The 24542-nt window shown below is 32.8% G+C and overlaps 1 long non-coding RNA gene and 1 other non-coding gene across 2 annotated transcripts; one reads left to right on the top strand and one right to left on the bottom strand.

Moving 5' to 3' along the window:
* The first annotated feature begins 9311 nt into the window (after positions 1–9311).
* LOC141677019 (uncharacterized) lies at positions 9312–22421 on the top strand. The gene is made up of 3 exons (XR_012557299.1): positions 9312–9600; positions 11563–11826; positions 21789–22421. It is a non-coding gene; the product is annotated as an uncharacterized LOC141677019 (long non-coding RNA).
* A 1305-nt stretch (positions 22422–23726) lies between these two features.
* Positions 23727–23833, bottom strand: LOC141681102 (small nucleolar RNA R71). The gene has a single exon (XR_012558544.1). It is a non-coding gene; the product is annotated as a small nucleolar RNA R71 (small nucleolar RNA).
* Between the last annotated feature and the right edge of the window lie 709 nt (positions 23834–24542).

The following is a 24542-nucleotide window of genomic DNA, read 5'->3' as shown; positions in this document are numbered from 1 at the left end:
ATACTTAAACTGTGGTAGTACTAATCATCTTGCTAATTCTTGCACGAAGAATAAAAAGATAAATAATGTTCCTCCTAATCAGAGTTTATGAATAGAACAGTTAGATATAAACCACAAAATCCTTGTTTTCACTGTGATAGTGTGTGGCACTCTATTTATACATGTAAAGAGTATCATAATTTATATTATGATTATTATAAACTGAAACCCTCTTTAAATAAAGAAAAATCTGTTTCTGCATGTGTAAATACTGATAGTAAGAATGTTAACATAAACTCTGATATGAAGTCTTCTGCTGCATATGTTAACAAACTTAAAAAGGCCAAAGGATCCAAGCAAGTCCAGGTCCTTAAAAACACTAACTGATTTTAAATACCGATTGCAGGAAAATAAGAGAAATTCTCTAGTCTTGGACAATGGATGCTGAAGACATATGGTTGTTTATAAATCCATGCTATCAGAGTTTAAGGAGGAGGCTAACCCAAGTGTTTCTTATGGAGATGGAAACTTAGGAAAAATCTTGGGATATGGAAAAATTAAAATTGGGAATGTCATCATTGAAAATGTAGCTCTGGTTGCAGGACTCAGGCATAATTTGATTAGTGTGAGTCAAATCTGTGACATAGGTTACCATGTGAACTTTTATGAGAAACATTGTAAAATTGTCAATAAGTCTAATGGCAAGATTGCAATGACTGGTATAAGACATGGAAACTTATATAAAGCCAGGGTCTCCACAAATACTGATGAATCAGAAGTTTATCTACTTAGTATAGCATCTGTGGAAGACAGCTAGAACTGGCATAAAAGACTTTATCATCTCAACTTCAACAACATCAATGAACTTGCGAGAAAAGATCTTGTGAGAGGATTACCCAATGCAGTATTTACTCCCGATGGCTTATGTGACTCATTCCAGAAAGCCAAGCAAAGAAAAACATCTTTCAATAGTAAAATTGAATCCTCTATTCTTGAACCATATCTACTTCATATTGATCTCTTTGGTTCAGTCATTGTTAATGTCAATTGTCAAGAAGAGGTATGCACTTGTAATTGTTGATGAATATACAAGATACACATGGGTGTTCTTCCCGCACACCAAGGATGAATCTCCATCCATTCTTCTTGATCATATGAGAGAACTGAAAAAAGGATCAACATACAAAGTGAAGATCATCAAAAGCGATAAAGGAACTGAATTCAAGAACAGTTCTATGGAAGAGTTCTGCAAATGCAAGGGGATAAAACAAGAAATTTATGCTCCTGGAAATCCACAACAAAATGGAGTTGTTGAAAGAAAGAATAGAACTCTCATAGAAGCTGCAAGAAATGTGTTAGAGGAAGCAAGATTTCCTACCTACTTCTGGGCAGAGGCTGTGCAAACTGCTTGCTTCACACAAAATGTAACTTTGATCAACAAGCATGGTAAAACATCATTTGAGATGGCGAAGGGAAAGAAGCCAAATATGAAGTAATTTCACATTTTTTGCTGCAAGTGTTTTGTTCTCAAAACTCATCCAGAACAGCTTACTAAATTTGATCTAAAAGCTGATGAAGGCATTTTTGTCGGATATCCATTGTCTACAAAAGTCTTCAAAGTTTATAGTCTGAGAACAAGGACATTCATGGAATCCATACTGTTAGGAATATGTTGTGAACTTGATGATAAACTAAACAAAATACCTTAGTAGATTTGACTTAGTGAATTTTGTAGCTTTCGACGGATGATCTAATATAGTCCCGATGGATGAACTTTATGAAAGAGATGTGTCCTAAGTCCAATCATGTATGATGATTTAGGAATAACTTTTATGTAATCTGTTTTGATTTCATTGATATTAATAAAAGACTTGTTTTGGTTTTATTGCGGGCTTTATCTATTTAAGTGTTTAAATAAGATATACCATAGTTTAGAGTAAAGCTTTTTATGGATTATGATGAGATCATAATAATGAGACCTAAAAGATGATAACTCTAAATTTAAATATTTCCTGGTCGTAGGATTACTAACTGGTAATTAGTAATCCGCAAAGATCGGTACATACTATGCTTGCTTCATTATGAAGGATGTCTGTTCTCATAGACATTTGTGTGGTGACACTATAGCTAGTATGTAGGTGCTTATTATAGAATAAGTTCACTGAACATGACTCACACAGCTGAACAACTGATGGATTTCACTCACGTGTCAGCAGTTGTTCACATAGTGATAGTTGTACAAGTATCCTTAGACTTGAGGTCATCATAGTCATCTTGTGTACACTGAACTATGCTTTGGTTTAGTTCTTAGTCTCCAGGGACAATTATAAGGGCTCTACTGGGTATAGGAATTTGTACACGAAGATAATGTATGATCAATAAAGGATCTACCCCTTCCAGTGAAGGAAGAGAATGTTCAATGCTGATCCATTTATGCTAGTTCAGGAATCTCTGGCCAGAGTGAATGAAATTAGAAAGAAGTTTCTAATTTCCATTAAATAGAACTAAGCATAGTGAATGGGAAAGCAAATGATTAAATAAGATAGGCTTGACACAAGTTCCATGCCTTGTATTTAATCATGACATTGCATGGTAGAAGGAATTGATTGTACGGTAACTACTCACTGAATAGGTTCTTGGTATTCTAAGCAGTGAATTCGTATTATCCGGATAGTCGCGATATGCTGAGAAGTATCCCTCACAATGTAGAATAAATATGATTAATTTATTAATTAATCATATTAAATGAATTAGAGAATTTATATAAATAATGATAAAATAGTTTTATTATTATTTATTTCTACTACCGGCTTAATATTGAACCTACAGGGTCACACCATAAAAGAAAATGATTTAATGGTGGAGGAATTAATTAATAATGACTGATAATTATTTATTTGTAAAATAAATAATTAATTAGCAAATTTAATAATTGATTAAATGAGATTTAATTAAATTATAAATTAATTAAGAAAAGTTCTTAATATTATTAATTAAGAATTTAATTTTGGAAATTAAATCAAGTGGGAGAATTATTTTTCTAAAGTGTTTAGAAAAGGGATTAATGATTAAAAGGTGTTTTAATTATTAGTTAATTGGTTAATAATAATAATCAATTAAAGGGTTAATAATAATATTTTATGGAAAATTTTAAGCTGAAAATTTTACCTATAAATATACAATTATAAACCCTATTTGCTTTAACCCAAAAACAAACCCTAATTCTAAAGTAGAAAATAGAGGGAGGCAACTAATTCTCTCAACCTCTTCCTCCTCCATCACATTGTACTCTTGGTGGATACCGGTGGAGTGCTTCATACTTGAGGAGCAGCTGCTAGGGATTTCCGTTCATCGTTCTTGGATCGCTATTAAAGACCTCCATCTTTCCATTAACGTAAAGTTTCTTAAGGTAAACATACCGAACTACGAATTAAATATTATTTTTCGCATGGATCCTGCGGAGGGTTTCAGTTTTTTTTTAAGATTTAAATTTACGTTTTCGTTGCGTTTATGTGCTAAAAACCCTTCAATGGCATCAGAGCTACTTGCAAAAAGTTTTTAATTTGTTTATGTGTTTAACTGTTTTCGATATATGAGCATGTACGTGATTCGCCATGATTTGATGTCGATATAATATGCTTATATATGTATGGTTTTGAATATATGATATTCATGTGAGTTTTTTATAATCATAAGATGATTATGTAATCTGTATATATACTGATATATACATGATTTATGGTTGTTCTAATTATGAGAATCATATTAGATATGGATTCTGAATTGGCTGCTGCAGATTTGCTGAAATCTGGGTCTGGTGTCCGATTTACGCAAACGAATACCCTATTCCATAGGTAAACGAGTGTTTGAACAAAACTGATAGCTACAACTATCAACGACTCGTCTGTAAGGCGTTTGACGTCGTTTACTGCCCGTAAACAGTGATTCTTGTTTTTCTGATTTGATTCTGATTTTTCTGATTTTTATCATTTTTTCTTTTTATGATTAGATCATGGATAATATGATATGTTAAGATCAGATTATGTGTTTTAACATGCTTTTATCTGTTATATGAGCATGGTGGATGGTTATGGCCTTTCGACCTTAGTGTAATGGTTTTGGTTTTGGTTTTAAATACGACTTGCATGTCGTCAATCTTTGTAATCATAAATCTCGAATGTAACTCGAGTTATTCTTGTAAGTTCATTATATTAGTTTTACTTTCAATCATGTAATGTAATTGAAGACTCAAGAACGCTATCCAATGGAGGTGATACAAAGAATAAAACGAGGCATACAAGAAGTCTAAACAAAGAAGCAGACTTATGTAATAAGTAGTTGTATTTATTTCCATCACCATATTAGATTGACCTTGATCTTTATCATGAGCTTGATAAAGATCACATAGGATGGGGCCATAACTAAACACATTTACTTTATTGCACTTTACATTTACTTGTTTATTTAATTTTATATATGAGATATATGCCTATGTTTACCATGCGATGATAGATTGTGGTGAACTTAAATCAATATAAGGCGTGCTCTAGAAAATCTAGAATAGGAATCGTTTCTTGCCTTAACAATAATATAATGAATACAATCATGAGATTCTTGTGTTTATGAAACACGTAATTAAATATGAATTTTCTTTAACCCTATTTGCTTTAACCCAAAAAAAACCCTAATTTTAAAGTAGAAAATAGAGGGAGGCAACTAATTCTCTCAACCTCTTCCTCCTCCATCACATTGTACTCTTGGTGGATACCGGTGGAGTGCTTCACACTTGAGGAGCAGCTGCTAGGGATTTCCGTTAATCGTTCTTGGATCGCTATTAAAGACCTCTATCTTTCCATTAACGTAAAGCTTCTTAAGGTAAACATACTGAACTATGAATTAAATATTATTTTTCGCATGGATCCTGTGGAGGGTTTCGATTTTTTTAAGATTTAAATTTACGTTTTCGTTGCATTTATGTGCTAAAAACCCTTCACTTTATAGTCCCGACGGATGACAATTTGACATCCATCGAGAGTGTAGCTTATGTAACAAATAAGTATTGTAGCACACATCTGCAAACAACATGTTTTAGTCTAGTAGATTGTGTAGGGTTCTCTAAGTCATGTTGACAACTAGATTGATGTGCAGAATAGGTTGGCTAATTGTAAATATGAGATGTCTTGTAATTCTGTATAAGTGAAATAGAGTCAAGTGACAGATAGACTCCCGGCGGATGATCTACAAGGCTCCCGACGGATGATCAACATATTCCCGACAGATGTTCAACATAATCCCGACAGATGATCATATTCAAAATAGCAGCATGAAGTTAGACTAAATATATTTTGTTTTATTATCTTGTCTTACTGTCATGTAACTTGGTGATATATAAACCAAGAGTAGCCAATAGAATAATTAACTAAGCAAGCTTATATTTCAGAGAAACATATCAAGCTGTATTCTGTAGGAATTTCTCTATAGTTTTGTTTGTTCAACTTGTAAAGCAGCTGTGAGCTATTCAAAGCTTCACAGAGTTCTCAATTTGATATATATATATATATATATATGGTGGATACTTTCAAATCCACCAGAAAGTTTTAAAGCCTGTATTTTATTACTTAGTGTTTTGATTTCTATTACTCTTTCATTCCACACTTTTGCAAATCAAACACTGTTATATATATTAAGTTAGAATAATTTTAAAATCTCAAAAAGTAGCCAGAATTACATTCAACCCCCCTTCTGTAATTCTTGTTGTATTGTTAGGAAATAACAATTGGTATCGGAGCAAGCTCTTGGAGTACAAAGAGTGTAAAGAGTTATAATTCCATTTCTGGATAAAGACGACTATCACCACTGGAAGGTGAAGATGTACCTACATCTTCTTTCTCAAGATGAAGCTTATGTGGATTGCATTGAAAGAGGTCCTCATGTCCCTATGAGAGCTGCTACAGGGAATGAACCATCAGTTCCAAAACCTAGGCATGAGTGGTCTGATCCAGACATTGAACAAGTCATGAAAGATAAGAAGGCCATGAACATACTGTTTAATGGTGTTGATGGTGATATGTTTAATAACATCATTAACTGTAAAACAACCAAAGAGGTTTGGGACACAATACAGATTATTTGTGATGGTACTGAACAAGTAAGGGAAAATAAGATGCAACTCTTGATTCAGCAATATGAGCACTTTCACTGTGAAGAAAGTGAGCCACTTACTGATATTTTTAGTAGGTTTCAGAAACTACTAAATTCTCTAAAACTGCATGGAAAAGTCTATCAGAAAAAAGACTCTAACCTCAAGCTCCTTAGATCTCTCCCAAAGGAGTGGAAGCCAATGACAGTCTCATTGAGAAACTCACAAGATTACAAGGAGTTCACCTTGGAGAGACTATATGGCATCCTAAAAACCTATGAGCTTGAAATAAAGCAAGATGAAAGGTTGGAGAAATGAAGGAAGAAAGGAGGATCCATAGCACTTGTTGCTGACTTAGAGAAGGAGAAAGAGGTGAAGGTAGAAGTTGTTGAGTCTACTTTAAAGGTCTGTGAAAGCAAGGGTAAAAAGCTGGTAGCTAAAAATGAAGATCAGTCGAGCCAAGATGACATGGGTGATATTGATGATCATCTAGCATTTTTATCCAGGAGATTTTTCAAGCTCAAATTCAAGAAGAATTTTGGAGCAGCCAAGCCAAATAGAAACATGGTTGATAAGTCAAAATTCAAGTGCTTCAAATGTGGCTTGGCAGGTCATTTTGCTAGTGAGTGTAGGAAGGCTGATTCCAGCAAAAAGAAGTTTGAGCCTGTTGATTATAAGCAGAAATACTTTGAGTTTCTCAAGTAAAAGGAAAGGGCTTTTATTACACAAGAAAATGACGGGGCTGCAGATGGATTGGATGAAGATGAAGAAACAAGCTATGTCAATCTGGCCCTAATGGCCAAATCAGATGAAACAGAGACCAGTTCTTCAAGCAATCAGGTAATCACCACTAACCTAGCATATTTATCTAAAGCTGAGTGTAATGATGCAATAAATGACATGTCTACAGAATTATATCACCTGCGTGTTACACTTAAGTCCCTTACTAAGGAAAATGCTAAAATTAAAGAAAATAATTTGTTTTTAAGTGAGAGGAACAATGTGCTAAAGTCTCAATTTATTGAGTTTGAAGAACTGAAATTAGAGTGCAAGGTTGCTAAGGAGGAAACAACTTAGTCCTCGAAGAAAGAAGAGATTTTAAGGAAACAACTTGAGAGAGAACGTGAAGTAATTAAAGCATGGAAATCATCTAGAGATGTTCATCCTCAAATTACTAAAGTTCAAGGTATATAGTCCTTTTGTGATGCAACCTAGAAAAAAAAGCAAAGAGAAGCTTGACTCCAATCTGGTTGAAGGACTCCTTACAGATGTGGACTCGACGGATGATGAAAATCATCCGTCAGATAATCAATAGGACTATCCGTCGAGAGACAGGGAGCCACATCTGTCGGTTGTGAGTAAACCAGTTAGCAAAGCTAAGTTAGTTAAATTGAATTAGAAATATGGATCAGTTTTCAAAAACTTTATTCCAGGAGAATCAAGTCAAGTTTGAAAAAAAAGGAAGTTAATGTTGGTCATATGTCTATCAAGCAATTGAATGACAGACTTGAAAAGATTGAGGTTAAAACAGAAGCTAAAAGGAAAATCAATAGAAATGGGAAGGTAGGGATTAACAAATATAACAACTACACACCTGATAAATATGCACCAAGAAAAATCTATGTTAAGTGTGGTAGTGTTAATCATTTGTCTGTTAATTGCAAGATTGCTATGCCTACTCCCATGACTGCACCCTCTTCTTTTTCCAACATGACCGCCATGTCTACAATGCCTATGAACGTTATGCCTGCTCAGAATATGAATGCACAATTTGCTAATATGCCATTTGCACCTAATCTTTATTATGCTGCATTTAGTATGCCACAAATGCCATTTAGTATGCCTTACTGGAATAACATGTTTACAAATAGCATGCCTTTTCATGTAAACCAAAGTGTGCATGATAATTCTATTTCAATGACTGGTTTCAAAGGTCCAACTCAAATGACTAAGGATGAATCTGAGATCCCCAAGTCAAATGAGATCAAACCTAAGAAACCAAAGAAAAAGGCTAACAAGGCAGGACCCAAGGAAACTTGGGTACCAAAATCAACTTAATTTGGTTTTGATGTGTGCAGGGAAATAAAAAGAATCTTTGGTATCTAGACAGTGGTTGCTCAAGGCACATGACTGGAGATTCTACCCTGCTCACTGAGTTCAAGGAAAGAGCTGGCCAAAGTATTACTTTTGGAGATGACAGCAAGTGTAATATCCAGTATTTTTAGAATTATTATAAATATTATTTGAATATTTATATATGTGCTTTTATGATTTATAAGGAATAAAATTTTGAATATTTTATTCATGTTGGACGAGTTGGTATTATTAAATGGTAATGTGCTAATTGTTAAGTGTTATATCGATCTTTATTAATTTCTGAAAATATTTACTTAAATGTATTATTTTCAAAAGTTTATTTGAAAACCGATAATTTTATTGATATCGGTAAATTGAATTCGTTTAGTAATATTAGGGATTGGATGGATATTCGGTCTGCTATGTGTTGTATGTAATATTAATTGTGTGGGACTCAATTGTGATAGAGGATTATTTGTATTATTAATTACTGAATCACATTATTTTGTTTTTATCTTTAAAAGTGATTTTATTGAAAATTTAATTTCATAAATATTTAAATTATCCTTAAAATTATTTTTATGACTTTATAATTACAATAATTATTTTTGGGATTTTATAAAATTTAGAAATCAATATTTCATCAATTATTTAGCCCGGTATGATTTTCTGATTTCATTTATTTGTAAAATCCGTATTTAATTCCAAAATTCTTCAAAAATTATGAAACTCGTATTTATTTAACTTTTGGAATATTCTGAGAATTTTAAAATTATTTTGGAAATTTTTGGGATTAATGTCATCCGCGCGTCGATTCGTTTAATTGATAAAGCGGGTACAAAGTGTGTTTTAGAAATTATTTTAAAATTTTGAAAATTACATTTTTTAATTACTTCGGGTTATTTCTAACATTTTAAGCTATTCTCGTAATTTTTGAAATTGTTTTATATGCACGGTCCGTTAAATTCGAAAAGCGAAGCAGACCAGGCTGGCAGGGGTACGTGTCATTTAGTCTGATACGTGTTAAAATGTTATGTTTATACTGGACGCGTGTATTGCTGTGTTTTGTTAGAAAAAAATAAAAATAAATTATTTGACGATTTATAATAACAAAACATATCAGAAAATGGGAACACACTCCCCTGTCCATCATCCCCCTCGCCTGAAACCTCTCAACGACATCTCTCCACCGCTCAATCTCTTCTGAATTCTCTCCATCTCTGTTTCTCCTCTCTTCTTCCTCTATTCTTTTTCTTTCTTTCTTTTCTCTCTGATTTTCTTTTCTTCCTCTTGCTTCTCTGCCGCAGCCGCCGGACTGCTTTTCCACCGGCGAACTCGACGTCCCCACCGCTCTTCTTCTTCCCGGCGAATTAGTTTTTCCCTCTCACCTGCGGTTATAATCAGTGGTATAAAGCCTTTCTTTTTTGCAAAGATCAGTTTATACATGTATACATATATGCGTGTATATATGCTGGGGTTTCTGTTCAGTTATTGTTCCGTTTTTTTTCTTTCTGATCGCGTACTCCCGTTATTGATGCGAGTTATGATTGGTTTTAATTTTCTGTAGGGAAAAATTTCTGATTAATTTTCGTGATGTAAATAAAATAATTGCGTGCTAAAGTTATAAAATTTCAGATTTATATAAACTCGATTTATTAGATTTTATTCCGAGTCTTAGAAATTTTAGTTGTTTATGTATAAAAAAAATTGGTTATAGTAGTTGGGCATAAATTTTGAGAATTCGATAATGGCTGGTTGTGATGTTGTTAATTAGTGATACTAAATTACTAATGGTGTATGTATATATATGTTGGTTTTGGTTAGCATTCGAAAATAGATTAGTTGATTGAGGTTTTAATCCGAAATTAATATGTAATTTATTGTAGATGATTGGTTAAGGTATTAACGAACGAGTCATGGCAAATTTTCTCTAGAATTATAAGTGTAAAAGAGAGTCTAATGTATCATTGAAATTGTAATATGAACTATTAATGTTTGCATGCTAAGTGTTTGATTATTTGCATAATAGAGATTATGGGTTTAGTTAATGGTTAAGAATTGATTAAAGTTGTTAATGAAGTTTAAGTGCAGAAAATTCAGCATTTTCCAGGAAACTGTCCTGTTTTGGATGACTATTTTGAGATGTTTTGAGACCTAATTTCTTGATGGTTAAAACATAAGAATTGTAGGTTTATGATTTAATTATATGTCTGTAAAATTTGGTTACTACCAGACTTGTACAAATTGAGATACAATCTATTTAGTGCAAGGTGCGCAGAATTTCTGGACAGGGTTTGTTGGCCATACTGACGACTCTGTTCGGGGGCTCGAAACACCTTGCTTTCATCTGAAATTTTTATGGTAGTTAGATATGTGAGTCAGTTAAGTCTCCACCAAATTTCACTACAACAGACCTATTTATGAATTTATTAAAAATCCATAGGCGAACTTAGTTTCTGTGAAATCGAGTAGCCAAGATACTTGTTATGTGTTTTTATATGTTTAATTATTTACAAAGCTTTTGTTTACAACTTGATGTTAAATGAGAATATATAGCGATGTGTTTTATAGAAATACATGTTAGTATATGCCTATTTGAGATTGAGTTTAGTTGCTAATTATTAGAGTGTGATTTGAATATGTGTATAGTTACTAGTCTATATGATATATGTGCAAGGTGATTTATTTAAGTGGTTACTCAAGTTGAATTGGTAATGCTAAATTATATAACTGTAAGTTCAAATATTATAAATTATTAAGTATACTTAATTGTTTAGGTGCCGCAAGTCTGGGCGGGTAATTTTTCTTAATTGTTTAGGTGCCGCAAGTCTGGGCGGGTACTTTTCTTGCTTGTTTACTTTTATGTTGCTGCAAGTTGAGGCAACTTTATTTTGTTTGGTTATAAGATTAAATTGTGGAATTGAAAAACAGGTGGATAGTCCTAATTACGAATACTTCATGCCAAAATTTTTTAAAATTCCCCTGTATCTAAATCTATTTGACTTATTTGATTTCAATGATTTGAAAGCATGTTATGATTGTTAGTCGTAACACGTATAGGATATGTCTGGGTAAGAACATTGAAATGACTTGTGGGTTGTATTTGTGGTGTGGTTATTTAGGGTATTGTCCATATTATGAATAGGTCATGCCGAATTTTCCGTAGAAATATTATCATAAATTACGCGTTCTCGTGTTAAATAATATTCTGAGTTGGTAGTAAGTTTTAAACTATAATGTGTGCTACTTGTTATATGCTATATAATGTGCCATATGTGTATATATATATACATATATATCGCGAAAGGGTAGAAATAAGATAATCATTTCAGAAGGATACTAAAGTAGTATCTTTTTGCTTATGCTAGTGATCGGGCATTAAGGGTGTGAGACCAAGCAAAAGAAAAGATAAAGGGAGAGTTGCATAGTGGTTCAGTAGTTACAGATGGTTCGTGACGAACAAAACCAGACGTTGGGGATCAAGACTAAAGTTGGATAAGATTTCGTATCAGACCGCAGTAACCGCATTAGCGGCATATCAAAGAATTAGGAATAAGAAATGGTGACGTCTTGAGAAAGCATCATGAGATATTTGTGCTATTGCGAGTGTGCTAACTGCTAAAAACCCAAAGGCAAGTACCCCTGACTTCACTTATCGTTCAAGTGATGTTTATTTTGAATCATTTTATGCAAGTATTCCTATCATCACTTATTGTTCAAGTGATATTTAATTTAAATTTTATCATGCAAGTATTGCTTTCCCTATTCAGTTCGAGATAGATAAATGTTTTACATATCACTGAATTAAATAAATAATTCTGTTTATGCAAATACTCATCTGCTATTCTACATTCAGAATAGTTAGTGATTTTACTTATCGAATTATCGGATTTATAAATGTTTTGGATTTTGAGAAAGATGATTTTGTTGCAAGTATTCCTGCCCAAGTGATTGGGGGAATAAAAAATATTTAGGATGTCGAAGGATTCGGCTCCTTTCTCAATAAAAAGGTTTTTAAGATTGGAATGGTTACTGGTTATGGGTTACAGCGTAGGTGATCGAGATATCGGTCCAGCTGTAATATCTTTCAAGGCTTGTTATGCCTTTTCTGGCGCCCTATAGGTACCGTATGTCTTCGGGATACGGGTAATACCTATATTTACGGTATGGCTGCGGGATACCGGTTTTGTTTCGCGACTGATCATCGGAAATAGCATGAAATGTTATTGGTTCCAATCTAAATTGATATCTAAATTTCTTTATTGTTTTGAGAATCATAGAATAAATGATTTATCAACTGATTCTATTTTGGATTAAAAGTACTGATTCTGTTTTGGATTAAAAGTGAATTGTGGCTTTGATTCAGTTTCTGATTTTGAGAATACTTAGTTTGTTGTTAAATATCAAAGGTGGTATTAGTATAGATGACTGATGTTGACTTCAGTATGGGTGTTGTGAGCATCAAAGTTCATATTGATATCTAATATGATATGACAACAAAATAAGTATTAATATAAAGAGTTGAGTTTTGAGTAAAGTTTATGATTCATCCATAATCATTGCTTCTTTTTGTTGTGGTGGTTTACGATATTTCCGTAAACATTGTTTTACGAGTTTGATTCTTATCAATATTCAAAGTATTGTTGAAGCCTTTCGCTTGAAAATATCAAAAAGAGTTTTATGATTCAGTAATTATGATTTCAAATGTTCTGCTCTAATGCAGATGTCGGATTTATATCAAAACAACCATATATATATTATATAATAATGATCTTGCTGAGCATTTCCTTCGCTCATGCTTTCCTGTTTTTAAATTTAACCTCCAGTGAGGATTAGCTTGCGCTGCTTAGCTGCGAAATTCGAGGAAGCAAAGAAGAAGCTCTTGGAAGGTGGTTGGTCCAGGGTTTGCGAATTAGTGTAAGATCTTTTGTGTAAAGTAAGTTAATATTATATTAAATTATAGTTGTGTATTTTATTTAGTCCTAGTATACTTCATTTCAATGTTATACTAGTGGGTTTAGTTTTGAGTTGGAATTTATTGAAAAGAGTTTTAAAAGAAAGCGAAAAAATTATTGATGGAATTTGGATTTCTTGTTTCTAGAACTGTAACCTTAAAAGATCTTGGATTAGTTTGGGGTCATTTATGCTAAATATCTTCCGCTGGCATTTGTTTATTGATTAAATAGGTTAATTTGGATTGAGGTTTCATAGTGACGACCAAATCCCTTGACCCCGGATTTGGGGGCGTTACAGCAAGGGTTATACCGTGGGATATGGCTTGATTTCAAAGGATGATGTCATCATTGAAGAGGTTGCCTTAGTGGATGGACTCAAGCACAATTTGTTGAGTATCAGCCAGCTTTGTGTTAAGCACTTTTGCTCTAATTGCAAGGCTTGAGGCAATCAAAATTTTTCTAGGCTATACTGCTCACAAGAAGTTTAAAGTGTTCCAAATGGATGTAAAGAGTGTCGTCCTGAATGGTGAGCTTGAAGAGGAAGTTTATGTTGAACAACCTCCAGGGTTCATTGATCCAAAATATCCTGATCATGTCTATAAACTGGATAAAGCACTCTATGGACTAAAACAAACTTCAAGGGCCTGGTATGAAACACTTTCTCTATTTCTATTAGAAAGTGGTTTCACAAGAGGTACAATTGACAAAACTCCCTTTATAAATACTATGGTAAGGACTTGTTATTAGTACAGATATAAGTTGATGATATCAATTTTGGTTGTACTAATGATAAATTTTGTGAGAGATTTGCAAAGCTAAGGCAGCCTAGATATCAAATAAGTATCATGGAAGAATTGAGTTATTTTTCGGGCTTACAAGTAAAACAGACTGGTGAAGGGATCTTTATAAATCAATCCAAACACACCAGAAATTTGCTCAAAAGATTTGGAATGTAAGACAGTTCAACTGCAATAACTCCCATGGCCACTGCAATCAAGTTAGATTTAAATATTGGTTCATCAGTAGATATAACTAACTACAGAGGTATGATTGGCTCACTCCTATATTTTACTGCTAGTAGACCTGATATCATGTATGCTACCTGTCTATGTGAAAGGTTTCATGCCTATCCAAGGGAACCACATCTATTAGCTGTGAAAAGAATTTTTAAATATCTCAAAGGCACCATGAATCTTGGATTATGGTATCCTAGAGATTCAGACTTTAAGCTAATTGGATATTCAGATGCTAATTTTGCAGGATGTAAAATAGACAGGAAAAGCACTTCTGGAAGCTTCCAATTTCTTGGTGGCAGATTGGTTTCTTGGTTTAGCAAGAAACAAAAGTTGATTTCCACATCATATGCAGATGCTGAATATATTACTGCAGGAAGTTGTTGTGCTCAAATTCTATGGATGAAGAATCAGTTACTGGATTATGGGTTAAAATAGCTAAGGTAGATTAAGGAAGAATTCAAGAATTCTATGAAGACAGCAAATGTTGATGCTGCTATTATCTCTCAAAATCCTTATGAAGATGATCCTTCTAACAGACCAACCAAAGGGGTAGTCATAAGGGAGGCAAGTTAAGCAAATGCTGAAAAATCTCTAATGTCTCAAGATCTTAAATACTTACAGGAGTCATAAGGGGAAGGAGAAGATATGAGAGAAGTCCAAACTACCAAATTCTAAAGCAAAAGCTGTTGATAAGAGGAAATCAGTATCTAAGGCACCTAAATCACAAATACTGATAAATCCGGTCCATAAAGTAGCTCAAGCTTTTGATACTGAAGAAAAAGTTAAAAAAGAAGAAGTCAGTCAAGCTCATCAAAGAAGGAAGATTCATGGAGCTGACTGGGCTGCAAAATTAAAGTTAACCTCTGACATTGCTCAAGTTAATGATAAACAAATGCTGTTGTTCAACCAATCATAACCTCTGATACTACTCATGTTGTTGACTCTTCAAACCCAATTCAAGCTGAGTTATCAAATCATGATTCTGAAAACATAAACTCTGATAAGCCAAAACTTACTTTTGAAGAAAAGAGGAAGTTACTATGGGGAAGCAAGAAATCTGCACCTAGAAGAGATTCTTCTGAAATATTAAATAAGATTTACAATGGAAGTTCTCATGCTAGAAAACGTGGAATCATAAGTGATTTGGAAAGGTTAAATACTGATCAATCTGTAGGTGATGCTTTGATTCTAAGGAAATATGCAAATCTGACAGAAATTGGAGACAATGTTATGCTTGAAGACTTACAGAAGATCATATCAGTAAAGATTGTTATTTCTCTTGTTGGAGAGAAAATGATTTATTTTATGGAGTCTGGGAAAAGATTAAGGTTGACTCAAAAATAGTTAAGAGACAAATCATGGCAGGAATCAGAGCTTGTTGCTACAATTCTCAAGGTAACCAATTTTGTAACAGCCAGATGGTCTGCATTTATAAAAAAACCTGATACAGTTGAAGCAAAGAGGAATACCTTATAAATCTAACTACATTTCAAAGTATATTGATCAAACTGAATATGTCGTTGATATGCCTGTTGGAGGAGTTAAGATATAAATGAGTCTAGGAAGGGAAGTCATAACTTTTAATCCTGATGGAAAGAAGATTTGATTTATGGAACTGGATGATCTATCGCTTGGAAATTCAAAGCAACATAATATCAGGGCAGCCATCTATTAGAATGATGAATCAAGAGATGAGCTAAAAGACCACAAACAGATGATGCAATGGTACTTGGATATAATGGAAGAAAATCTGCTGAGGAAGTTTCTTGAAGAAGCTCCATACTATGTTAGAGTTCAGAATGAAGAATAAAGTCTGATAATCACTGTCTATAAGATTGTATATGTTTATTTGATTTTTGCATTTAGATAGTTTTGACATCATCAATTAGAACTTGTACATAATTACATGATACACAAGTTGGGGGAGATTGTTAGATATAATTGATGATGTCAGGATAAAAACTATCAGGACTCAATATCAGTATTTACTGAAGGTGATGTCAGCAGTACTTGTCTATCAGTACTTGATGATCAGCAGTTGATGTCATCAGGACTTAGTCACTTCAGTATATATTCGAGAAGGGAAATGATTGCAGAATTTAAGGCAGTGAAGGACTTTATATCAGAAGCAATCATACATGGATATGTATTATGTTTCCTTATTGTAATACAATAGGATTCCTTATTAATTGTGTAACTGTGCACTATATAAGCACATATTAGGGTTACTCTATAGGAATTGCGTTAACGAATTTTAATATCTTTCAGATAACCTAGCAGCTCTCAGGAATAATTGTTCATTTATAACAGTTTTTATCAAATTAATATAAAAATTGTTGATTTTGTTAAAGTTTTATCGTATTGTTTGCATAAACTGTATTCACCCCCCTCTATAGTTGATTACGGACCTAACAAACTATACCGGTTAAAATAAAATAATATGTACTTTTATTCGAGTTAACATAATTTTTTTATTATTGATACATAAACTTTTTATCATTGATCCGGGTTTAAACAAATTAAACCAAAATAAATTTGAATATAATTAATTAGATTTGTTCTGTATACCGAAGTAAAGATAATTCGTTTACTATTAATGTGAGCTAAAATTTATCCTTTAATTAAAACATAATTATCTTTTGTAAACATCTATGAATTTTAACAAAATTAAATCTTTCAATCAGTGATATTTTTAAAAAACTATAATTTCACGAAATTATACATAGGCATATTTAAATAATTATCAAATCGTATTATCAAAAATTTATAATAAATAAATTTCAGAACTTCAAATTTTCACTTCAAATTAAATTCAAAAATTATATAATATTAAAAATAATCCGTGTATCACACGGATTTTAGGCTAGTATGTATATATGCACACACATATGCAACATATGCAATAACTTAAATGAGAACCTATCTTACAAAACATTATTCTTCATTTTAGAAAAGTTTTTTTATAAATTATGTATCTTTGTTTATTTTAACAAGTAAAATATTTGAGAGAATCTCCTGACTAAAAGAAAAATACTTAAGAAAACCTAACATATAACTTAAAGAGAATTATAAAGCATCCAATAAAACTAATATAAGTTATGGAAAAAAAAACTAATATAAGTAAGAGAAAACTATTTGTTATTTGATCAATTCAATTTCCTTAATGATTCAGATCTTAAATTACTTGTTATTTTATCATTTTTTCCGTACAATGAAAATGTTTATAACGTTACGGAGATTAAAATTTGTTTGGTAACTTATGACAATGCAGCTTATTATGAAATAAAAGTATATGATTTATTTATTTATTTTGTTTATTTTCAAGTGTTTCTGGACTTAAAAGAATTGTATTGACCAAATTTTGGGAGCATCTTACATATTTTTTGGTAAAAAAATAAATTTTCTAATTTTCAATTAGAAAAATTATGAATTCTAATATTGAAGATAATATAGTGAGATTTTCAAAAATTAATTCACCATTTATTTTAAATTTTGTAATTATTTTTTTTACTTAAATAAAAATAATTAATTGATAAAATTTTATAAATTTCACTATATTTATTTAGAGTAATCGGCAGTTTGTAACTCACTTTTATTTTTATTTTTGCGATTTGGGTCCACATTATTTTCTCTGTCAATTTACACCCCATAAAATTAATTTCGCTTCTATTTGCAGCCCATTGATGACTTTCCATCCAAGTTGACCGTTAACTTTAACGGAATCGGGGGCATTTCAGTAAATTACAAATTAAACCAGAAGAAAATAAGAGTATTTGGCACTTTGTAACCTATTTCTTTGGGCGTTTTTTCAATTCGGGTCTATATTATGTTTCCTTGCAAGTTGTATCTTTAACTTTGAATTTCGCTTTGTTTTGCACTCCTTGGACCGTTTTTAACTTTTATATCAGGGGTAAAATCGAAAATTTCGAGTTTCCAAGAATAAATCGCCGGATCCTTAGATTTCTCAGTCCAAACCAACTAATCAATACATGAATCGATTGTAAATAGGGCTGAGCAAATCGAACTGAAACCGAAAAACCAAATCGTACTAATTCAGCTTGGTCCTGATTTTTCAGAAATTCGTTCAACTCAGTCCGGACCAAATAGACAGAAATAAAATTCGGTTTGGTATGATCTTTTAAAAATTATTTCGGTCTGGACCAAATAGACCGAATAGACCAAATCATAAATACTATAATTTTATATTATATATTTACATATATCTAAAAATTATAATCATAATTTTAAATTTGTAATTATACTCGTACACTCTTAGAACTCTACATATCACCTTACTTTAATTATATTTTAGATTATATATTTTTTGATTTGAAATTTTTAATAAAAAAAAAAAATTAAAAAATTCGGTCCATTTTGTCCAAAACCGGACCGAATCGAATTATTTGGGTGCGGTTCGGTCCGTTCCAGTCCATAATAAAATTATTTCGGTCTATTCGATTTGGTCCGGTTTTGGACCGAACCGGACTGAATGCTCAGCCCCATTTGCAAATAACAAGCAAATGCTATTTGTAATATCAAATTTCATGAAAAATGACTTAAAATCAAACCCCCAATTCGAAATAAGAATCCTAGAATCGAGTTTAATTTTTTATTTTAGCGAATATGGACCGACCTATTAAATATTCACTCCATTTATAATTAGATTTTTTTATCGGATCGAATTCAGGATCCAATCTTTAATATGCCGATTCATATCCGCTAAAATAAAAATTAAACTCGATAATAAGATTCTTGTTTTGAATTGGGGTTTGATTTCCGGGCATTTTCATAAAATTTGATATTACATGTAGCTTTTGCTTGTTATTTGCAATGGATTCATGTATTTATTTGTAGGTTTGGATTGGGAAATCGAAGGATCCGGCGATTTGTTCTTGTAGACCAAAAATTTGCAATTTTACCCCTAATATAAAAGTTAAAAACGGTCCAGGGACGTAAAACAAAGTGAAATTCAAAGTTAAAGGTGCAACTTGCAAGGAAAAATAATATAGACCCGAATTGAAAAAACTTCCAAAGAAATGGGGTACAAAGTGCCAATTACTCTTATTTTCATATGTTTTAATTAGTAATTTACTGAAATGCCCCTTTTTCCGTTAAAGTTAACGGTTATCTTGGATGGAAAGTCTTCATTGGGGTGCAAATAGAAGAGAAATTATTTTTTATGGGGTGCATGTTGACAGAGAAAATAATGTAGACCCAAATCACAAAAATGAAAATAAAAGTGGGTTACAAACTGCCAATTACTCATTTATTTAAAATATTAAAATTAATAACTTTTGACCCAAAAAATTATTCATAGCATTCCATTTCATTGTATTAGAATTAATATAAAAAATATATGTTTGGTAATTCAAATGATTTGATGACTAAGGCCTCATTTGATAACAGCTAAACGGGAAATTTTATGGGCCTCGTCCAGAATGGGCCTCGTCCGGACTGTTTGACTACTTTTTATTTGGATTACTCACTCTGGACGAAATAAAAAAAAACTGTTGGACGATAGATCTTTGTATTTCTCTCTCAATCGTCCAGAAATCTCTCCAATTCATGTAACTGCTACTATCCCATACATGATTTTCGCGGGATTTTTAGGGTTTATTTGGCGCATGTTCTTATCGCTTCTAGTATTCATCTATATAAGCGGCTATCTACTCTCTTCTTTTCATATCTTCTACTTTTATCAGGTATGATTCTCCTCCTCCTATAAAGTTAATGGTTAATTAATTATACTAGTATTGCTTTTTTTTTGTATGTGTGTATCTTTTGTATCTGTGTTGTTTTTATTTTAACTAGTTATGTATTGTGCTTTATCTTGCTAGCAATTGCTTATGTATTGTGCTTGTTTTGTCGGTCTTCTACAACACGGGCATATGAATTATGAAAAATAAAGTTCAATATGTTCAACGATGACTAAAAGATTTGAGATACTTATAAGTTTTCATGCTTGTATCTGTGTTTATTGTATTATTCCCTATTAGGACCAAGTTTTTGGTTAGCATTGAAAATTCAACAGTCCCCTCGAGCAAAGTTTGTGTTTGATTTTGGAGTTTCTCAGCTTCATTTAGATGTCCTATATTAGTTTATGTACCCAATTCATCACTCTTGTTTAAACACACCCTAGTGATTTTTCCTCGGGTATGTAAGAAATTAAAAACCATAATAGAGTGATTGGAATTTTTTGAAAAATCAAAGTATGTATACTTGTAATGTTATCACAGTAAGAGCACGATTGAGCAAGGTTTTTAAGGCCTTGCCAGAGTTAGTGGACCTATAGAAATACATGAGGAATATGTCTTTTCACCTTAGTTAAATTTCCGCTAGTAGCTTGATGGGCTAAGATTATCTAGCAGATTTATGTACCAGCGGTGTACTTTATAATAACATTAAGCTTTAAAATGATTAAGTGATTGGCTGGTGTCCGTTGTTATAACCTAGTATTTCATAATTAAATCTCTTCCTCAAGATATGGAGTTAAATAATTATATTCTTATTTTTAGTAAAGATGGTTTTTGGTTTGACGGGAGAATAAAGATGGAATACAATCCCCTTACAAACAAACCCAGGATTATCAATTTTAGTGGACACATTTTGTAACAATGGAAAGTGACATTATTTGCTTATAATTTATGATAGATCTTTTGATAGTTAACAAATGTTTTGGTATTCGATACTTGTATTTTGACAACAAGCTACACAAAGGCTTTCGCCTTATCGAGATTAGGAAAGGCTATCCTGTTAATATAAGTCAAAAGGTTGTCTAATATTTTGGAAATTTACTGCATTCTAATAAGTTTCAAGTGCCTAATATCTTGATTATTGATTAACTTGATATATTCTAATAAAGCAGAACTTTACCTGTGTCTATCAAATTTGGATCATATTGTTTAATTATCATGTTCATTCTCAGTTTTTTTTTATAAATCATTCTCAGTTTTTTACTTTATCAAGTATTAAAATTACATCAAATGAAGTATTCCAGCTTCTGAGATTGTTTTACCATCAAACCATATCAGAGATATTAAAAAATTAAAAATATAAAGTTAAGAAATTTCAAACCATGTCAGAGATATTACATTATTCATATACTCGTGTTCTTGTTTAACCATTTTGACTTGAAGGCTTAGATCTGCTGTATCAAAAAGATAAATGTGCATTAATTAATATGTTTTTGGTGTATATACTAGTTGACGCCACTCCTTACTTGCCATTTTGGTGGTTAATAATGAGCTCTGATGCTTAAATTTGGAATCTTTAGAAACTAACAAATTAAAACCTTAAACCTAAGAATCTATATAGTGAATAAAATGAAAGAAGGGGTTTGCTTACCTGGTTAAGTAGTGTTGTGTTGCTTTGAGATTGTCTGTGTCATCTTGCTTCTTAGGTTTTTACAGCCTCAGTTTTTGAGTTTACAGTCTGTATTAATAGATAAGAATTCTGACAAGACCATGATGTTTTATTTGTATGTGTTTCATAATTTATCTACTTTGATTGTCAATGATAAGTGGATTTTATATCTAATTGGAACACTTCATTACAAGCTTAAGTTGATGTTTTGAACTCAAGTTATTGGTATTTTTGATGTGTTTTTGTGTTTTTACATTACAGGCATTAGTTGGATGAATAAATGCGTTTTTCAATGAAAGATGCTGAAAGGAGGTCAGATTCTGAAGTCAAGACCGTTCTCATGTTGAAGAGCATCTCAAGAGCTTCGTGTAGACTATTGGATCGCCAATTTCTGACAAACGGAGCTCAAGATACAAAAGAAACAAGAAAATAAAGTCCAAGTACAGGAGGCCGGCGCCCAGGCACGGAAGGCGGGGCGGCCGCGCCAGATGTCAGGAAGCACGCGCGCCCGCGCGGTGTTGGGGCGGCCGCGCCCGAGTGCTGAGCCAGAATCCTGTTTCTACTTAAATTTTGAGTGTTTGAAAGCCCAGGTCATCCAGAAGCCTATATATATATAAAGACGTTTTTAATAAAAGAGGAGACCAGGGAGAGCAATACGAAGACCTAGAAGAGCACAAGACAGCTACGGAGAAGAAGACTTTTGTATTCTTCATTATAGTTCTACTTCAGATGCTTGTTTTCGATTTGTCTTTGAACCCTAGTACTCTTATATTATTTTATATCATGTTTTCATTGGAAACCAATGGTGACGATGAGTTCGATTATGAACTAATCATTGTCATGGGGTTCTAAGGGATTTATCTATGGATTTCAATAGTTAATTATTTTATAATCCTTTGTGTGTGGTGATTTATGATTTCCTAGTTTGGTTGTTCTTATTCGTCTTTAATGCGTAGCTAACATCTAAGATTGTTTGTTAATCTCTATTGAAACGACAGTAAATATAGAGGTTTAGAACTTGCCATGCTAGCATAGGTTTATGTATGAATCGATTTGCATAATTCGTGGGTAATTTTAACCATCTTATTCACCCTATGTAATCACGATAGTTAACTTGCTCTTAAACCATTATGTTTTCAATTCTCATAGACATATAGGGACTAAGCATAATTGGTGTCTATTCAACTTCTATCTTAATTGTGGATGTTTGAAGTTTGGTATACGTACAACGAAAGTTGGTGTATACTAATTTCGTGTTATCTGATTAGTTGTCATCACCATCACATGTTAGGGTTAAAAACATAGACTTTGAATGAAGTTAGAATCCTATGTTTAAGTAATTCAATCTTATTCTCTTAGCTAATGTTGTTTAGAATAATCTCTTAGTTAAATCAAAACTCAAATTGTTACTTGTCTTAGCATTGAGCAATAACTATACATTGTTGCATGAGTGCATAATCTGAACTTAACTTAACGAATTCTCTGTGGGAACGAACTTGAATTGAATCTTACACTACTTTTGATCGCGTACGCTTGCGTGTATTTTCGCATTAGAATTATAGCGAACAAGTTTTTGGCGCTGCTGCCGGGGAAATCGGTGTTAAATTTAGTTTATGTGCTTGACATCAGTGGTCGTTAAAGTTCATTGACTCAGATATATTACTTGTTTACTTTGTTGGTGTTTCAGGTAATATAGAGGGCGTGTATGCGAACACATTCTCAATCTCGTAAGGAAGCACTAAAAGAAGTTGAAGTAGTTGAAGAAGTTTTTGAAGAAGTTGAGAAAGTTGAAGAAGAAGCAATCATTACAATGGGAGATCAAGCAGAGAATCCTAAGGTTTTGATGGATTAGTCTCAACCGAAGATCAATGACATTCAGTCTAGCATTATCAGACCAGCCATTGCGGCTAATACCTTTGAAATCAAGTCTAGCACAATTCATATGGTGCAAAATTCAGTCCAGTTTGTGGGTTCTGCAATGGAAGATCCTAACATGCATATTATAGATTTTATCGAGATCTGCGACACTTTCAAGTTCAACAATATTTCTGAAGATGCTATAAAGCTGATGTTTTCCCATTCTCTCTGAGGGATAAAGCTAAAAGCTGATTACATTCTCTGCCAGTAGGTTCTATCACCACTTGGGAGGATCTTGCTCAGAAGTTTCTAACTAAATTCTTCCCTATGGCGAAGACAGCTGCAGTCAGAAACACTCTCACTCAATTTGCGCATCAATCGGGAGAATCTTCGTGTGAGGCTTGGGAGCGCTACAAGGAGATGCTTAGGAAGTGTCCTCATCATGGAATACCTGATTGGATGATCATCAATTGCTATTATAATGGTTTGGAGCACAATCAAGACCCATGCTCGATGCAGCATCAGGTGGAGCCTTATGGGTTAAGAGCTACGATGAAGCTTATGAGCTAATTGAATTGATGGCTGCTAATGAATATCAAAACCCAACTCAGAGACTACCTCAAATCAAGATAGCAGGAATTCTGAAGGTGGATACAGCTACTACTATAGTTGCTCAATTAAAGGCGTTAACGATGAAAGTGGATTCTTTGGCTAATTATGGAGTTAATCAGATTACTAGTGTTTGTGAGCTTTGTGCAGGTACGCACGAAATGAAGCAGTGTGCTATATCTAGTGAATCAGCTCAGTTTGTGAGCAACTTTCAGAGGTCACAGCAACCAGTTCCTGCCACTTATCATCCTAACAACCGTAATCATCCTAACTTCAGATGGAGCAACAATTAGAATGCAGAGCAACAGCCTTATCAGCAGTTTGGAGCAAAGCAATTCAATCCCCCTGGTTTTCAACAACAGTATGCGCAAAGACAACAACTCCAACTTCAACAATAACCGCATGGAAATGATGGTCAATCTTTTAATGAAAAATATGAATTGGAGGAGTTAAGGCTTATGTGCAAAAGCCAAGCAGTTTCTATCAAGACTCTGGAGAATCAAATAGGGAAAATTGATAATGATTTGTTAAACCGTCAACCATGAACTC

The sequence above is a fragment of the Apium graveolens genome, chromosome 8 (genome assembly GCF_009905375.1).
Source record: "Apium graveolens cultivar Ventura chromosome 8, ASM990537v1, whole genome shotgun sequence".
NCBI lineage: Eukaryota > Viridiplantae > Streptophyta > Magnoliopsida > Apiales > Apiaceae > Apium > Apium graveolens.
The sequence above is the reverse complement of the archived record's forward strand: the minus strand, read 5'-3'. Positions and strand labels throughout refer to the sequence as shown.